Raw genomic sequence first — 5,794 nt, 5'->3', positions numbered from 1 at the left:
CATTGCTCAGGTTGATAGGATAGTTAAAAAAGCCTCTAGGATTCTGGGCTTCATTAATAGGGGGATTGTGTCTATGAGGAGAGAAATCAGGTTGCAACTTTATAAGTCTGTGGTGAGACCACATTTGGAGTATCGAGTCCAGTTCTGTTCGCCTCATTACAGGAAGGATGTGGAGGCTATGGAGAGAATACAGAAGAGATTCACCAGGACATTGCCTGGATTGGAGGTGAGGGGAGGAAAGAAGGGAGGGGGGAAGATCAGAGGGGAGGGGGTGAACCCAGAACAGTGGAGAAGGTGGAAGGTGGGGAGAAACAGAACCAAGGGGGGGGGGAAACAAAACAGTCAGGAGGAGGGGAAAGCCAGATCAAAGGGGGGAGGAAAGAAAGGAGGTGGAAAGCCAGATCAGAGGGGAGGGGAGGGGTGTGGGGGAAGCCAGATCGGTGGGGGGGGGTGGAAACAGAACAGGGGGGAGAGAACAGAACAGAAGGGTGGGGGGAAGCCAGATCAGAGGGAGGGGAGGGGAGTGGGGGAAGCCAGATCAGGGGGGGGCAGGTTAGGGGAGAACAGAACAAGGGGAAGGGAACAGAACAGGTGGGGGGGGGAAGGGGAAGGGAGAAAAGAAGGGAGGGGAGAAGCCAGATCAGAGGGGAGGGGAGTGTGGGAAGCCAGATTGGGGGGGGGAGGGAACAGAACAGGGAGCAGGAAACAGAACAGGTGGGAGGGGAAGGGGAGAGGAGGAAAGAAGGGAGGGGGGAAAGCCAGATCAGAGGGAAGGGGGTGAAGCCAGACAGAGATGGGTGGGGGTTGAAACAGAATAGAGAGGCGGGGGTGGGGGGGGGGAAGCTAGAACAGGGTGGGGGGAAGTTTGCATTGGATTTGCTTGGCCCCTTGCTGAAGAGTTTCCTATTTGTTTTCAAATGCTGCCTGCACCTGCCTTGCTTGCGGCTCCTGCAGCTCCGGAGTCGCTCAAATCCATCACGCATGCACCAGCTGGCCCTCGCACGGGCATGAGAATAAAGATGGCTACGCCCAGCCAACGGACACCCAGGACGCCGACCAATAAAGACAGTACACTTTTGCCCATTTGGCCCTTACGTGCCGGACGTCTGGCTGTCCTGACTGCGCCCCTCTGAGGTCCGGGTCATAGGTGGCTGCCTAGTTTGCCTAGTGGTAGCTCTGGCCCTGTATCAGAGCCAATGCCACTGGACTGAGAAACACAGCCGTCCTATGCTGAATGACCGAAGGAGCTGCCCATGCTAAACATCCAAGGCTCCAATATTTATGAAAAAAAATTAATTTATTTATTCGTATGGATAAATCTCTTCTCTTTGGCTTGGCTTCACGGACGAAGATTTATGGAGGGGGGAAAAGTCCACGTCAGCTGCAGACTCGTTTGTGGCTGACAAGTCCGATGCGGACAGGCAGACACGGTTGCAGCGGTTGCAGGGGAAAATTGGTTGGTTGGGGTTGGGTGTTGGGTTTTTCCTCCTTTGCCTTTTGTCAGTGAGGTGGGCTCTGCGGTCTTCTTCAAAGGAGGTTGCTGCCCGCCAAACTGTGAGGCGCCAAGATGCACGGTTTGAGGCGATATCAGCCCACTGGCGGTGGTCAATGTGGCAGGCACCAAGAGATTTCTTTAGGCAGTCCTTGTACCTTTTCTTTGGTGCACCTCTGTCACGGTGGCCAGTGGAGAGCTCGCCATATAACACGATCTTGGGAAGGCGATGGTCCTCCATTCTGGAGACGTGACCCACCCAGCGCAGCTGGATCTTCAGCAGCGTGGACTCGATGCTGTCGACCTCTGCCATCTCGAGTACTTCGACGTTAGGGATGAAAGCGCTCCAATGAATGTTGAGGATGGAGCGGAGACAACGCTGGTGGAAGCGTTCTAGGAGCCGTAGGTGATGCCGGTAGAGGACCCACGATTCGGAGCCGAACAGGAGTGTGGGTATGACAACGGCTCTGTATACGCTTATCTTTGTGAGGTTTTTCAGTTGGTTGTTTTTCCAGACTCTTTTGTGTAGTCTTCCAAAGGCGCTATTTGCCTTGGCGAGTCTGTTGTCGATCCTTGCATCTGATGAAATGGTGCAGCCGAGATAGGTAAACTGGTTGACCGTTTTGAGTTTTGTGTGCCCGATGGAGATGTGGGGGGGCTGGTAGTCATGGTGGGGAGCTGGCTGATGGAGGACCTCCGTTTTCTTCAGGCTGATTTCCAGGCCAAACATTTTGGCAGTTTCCGCAAAACAGGACGTCAAGCGCTGAAGAGCTGGCTCTGAATACTTGTCTTGCAAATGCACTGTTTGTCTGTATGTGTGTTATGTCTGGTTGTACGCTGCGTGTGACCAGAGAATGCAGTTTTGTTGGGTTGTACTTGTACTATCAGTTGATAACAAACTTGTCTTAACAATTCAGCAGCCCGTGCAGACAAGCTTACTTTTACCTTCTTTACCACCTAATGTACTTGCATGACTATTTTCAAGGAGATCTCGATTTGAACCCCTAGATCCTTGCTTTTAGTTTCTGCTATTGAACCCCTCTGAAAGTACAACACTTGCACTTGTCCGATTGAACCCCTTTTTCCATTGCTTTGTACATCTCTGCAACTGATCCGCCGTATTTTTTGCTAATCCTCTACATGTCAAAAGCGCTGCACTCTAACCCACCCACCCGCTTCGTCATCCAAATCTTTAATATATATAATTAACAACAGGAGTCTCGATACCAATCCCTGTGGAATACCAACATATAATGATTTACAGTATGGAAACAGGCCATTACGACCCCTCGAGTCCGCACCGATTTAAGCGAACTCCACGACTCCTACCTCCCTGCTCCCTGCCCGTAACCTTCCTACCCCCTCACATCCCTGTACTCATCCAACCTCTTCTTAAATGACAGAATTGACCCTGCCACAACCACCTCTTCCAGAAGGTCATTCCACTCAGCCACCCCTCTCTGAGTGAAGACGTTTCCTCTCATGTTAATTGTAAAGTTCTGCCCCCTAACCTTTAGCTTATGACCCCTCATTCCAATCTCCTCTACCCTCAAGGGGAAAGGTCTATTCACATCTACTTTATCTATTCCCCTCATAATTTTAAATACCTCCTTCAAATCCCCTCTCAACCTTCTACCCTCCAATGAATAAAGACCCAGTCGACTCAATCTTTCTCCGTATTCTAGATACTGCAATCCAGGCAACATTTTAGTCAATCTTCTCTGCACCCTCTCAACCTTATTGATATCCTTCCTATAATTTGAAGACCAAAACTGCATACAATATTCCAAACTTGGCCTCACCGATGCCTTGAAAAGTCGCAACATCACCTCCCAGCTCCTATACTCTATGCTTTGATTTATAAAGGCCAGCGTACCAAAACCCTGTCTACATGAGAATTCACCTTCAAAGAACAATGAACCATTACTCCAAAATCCCTCTGCATTCCTCAACGCCCTCCCCTTCACTGAATACGTCCTGATAGGATTATTCTTACCAAAATGATCACAGATCTCCAGTGTGAAGACAGCCTTCCACCGTTATCCTCTGTCCCCTATGGGAGAGGCTGCCTTAAGTCCAAACTGTTATTTTGCCAAGGAGTATATGACCCAGTGATCATTGGGGGATGAGATGGAGAAGGTGAGCAAATTTAAGTTCTTTGTAGTCACTATCTCAGAGGATCTTTCCTGGACCCAACACACTAATGGCATCATGAAGAAAGCAAGTCAGCGTCTCTACTTCCTCAGGAGTTTGCGGAGGTTCGGTATGGCACCAGAAACCTTGGCAAATTTCTACAGGTGTGCTGGTCGGCTGCATCATGGTCTGGTACGGTGCACCAATGCTCGAGAGCACAAAGCTCCGCAAAAGGTAGTGGACAGAGCCCAGGGCAACCACCGGCAAAACCCTCCCCACCTTCAAGAATATATATAAGGAACGCTGCCATCGGAAAGCAGCAGCTCAAGGATCCACACCAGCTCACTCTCTGTTCTCACTGCTGCCATCAGGAAAGAGGTATAGGTGTCACAAGACTCACACCACTAGGTTCAGGAACAGCTGCTACCCCTCCACCATCAGAATTTTCAACAACAAACTCGATCAGGGACACATTGAAGGATTCTTACTTTTGCACTTTATTGATTTTTTCTCTCTGTATTACACAATTTGTTGAAATTTCTTTATTTGTTTACATGTTCACGCTGCGTACAGTTTATTTTTTTTGCACTACCAATCAGTGGTAATTCTGCCTTGCCCACACAAAAAAGAATCTCAGGGTTGTATGTGATGTCAGGTATGTTCTCTGACAATAAATCTGAAATCATACCTCGACCTCACACAATTCTATCGGCAAGGGTTGTACTCTGTGAAAAATGAATTAGAGCAATGCAAAATATGTTAATGAACACCAGCAGAAAACAAATCAAATTTCAAACAGGTTTGTCTGTCACATTTATTTGAATTCTGAAATCTTTATGTCAGAATCAGGGACAGCATTTGACTGACAGGACTCACAGCCACCACCGTGCGTCGGAGGTGGAGAAGGTCGATGTTTCGGTAAGGATTATGTTTCCCTGTCAGTGGAACATGGTGTGAAGGGAGAGGATGGGGGAAGAAGCAAGATAGAAATGACCATCCTGATCCAGAGAGAAAGAAGGAAGGAGGGGGGTTAGCAAAAGTTGGAGGGTTTGACACAGAGTTCTGGAAGTTGTCAAATTTTCTTCAGTAACTTGGTGTGGAACTTGTCAATGAAGTGGTGAAGTTCCAAATCTGCTCTTCCCCAGATTTTGTCCTTTTTAGTTATAAACGCCAACAAACTTCATCACCTTTGTCCAACCTGATTTCCTGTCCAGAAGTCTAGGGAAGCTACCTACCTCACCCCCACCTCCATTACATCAACCTTTCCCCATCACAACCACTTCTGCAGTCATCCAAACTCCCACCCCAACTCCCTACCACCCGACTCCCTACTACCCTGACACCCGCCCATCCCGGCACCCGCCCACCCCGGCACCCGCCCACCCCGGCACCAACCCAACCCAACCTGCCACTCACCCACACTGACTCATGCCCACCCCGACTCCCACCCACCCACCCTGGTACCTGCTCATCCCTTTCCAGCCCACCTCGATGCCCTCCCATCCTGACACACACCCACCCTGACCCCCACTCATCCAGACACCCGCACACCTGACACCTGCCCACCCCAGCACCAACCCATCCTGACACCCACCCACACTGACTCACGCCCACCCCGACTCCCACCCACCCCAGCACCCACTCATCCCGACACCTGCCCACCCCAACACCCGCTCATCCCTTCCCAGCCCACCCCGACACACACACATTCCTTCCCCACCCACCCCAGCACCCACACACCCTGACACACACCCACCCTGATCCCCATTCATCCTGACACCCGCCCACCCCGGCACCCGCCCACCCCGGCACCCGCCCACACTGACTTCCACCCACCCCGACTCCCACTCATCCCGACATCTGCCCACCCCAACACCTGCTCACCCCTTCCTACCCCACCCCAGCACCCGCCCACCCCGGCACTAACCCAACCTGACACCTGCCCACACTGACTCATGCCCACCCTGACTCCCACCCACCCTGGCACCTGCTCATCCCTTCCCAGCCCACCTTGACGCCCACCTGTCCCTGCACCCATCCACCCCAACACCCACCCACCCCGACACCCACACCGATACCTGCTTACCCTGACATCCTCCCACCCTGACATCCACCCATCCTGACACTCACCCACCCTCTCACCCACCCACCCTCTCACCACCTATCCCA

The sequence above is a fragment of the Narcine bancroftii genome, chromosome 2, assembly GCF_036971445.1.
Source record: "Narcine bancroftii isolate sNarBan1 chromosome 2, sNarBan1.hap1, whole genome shotgun sequence".
Lineage (NCBI taxonomy): Eukaryota > Metazoa > Chordata > Chondrichthyes > Torpediniformes > Narcinidae > Narcine > Narcine bancroftii.
The sequence above is the reverse complement of the archived record's forward strand: the minus strand, read 5'-3'. Positions refer to the sequence as shown.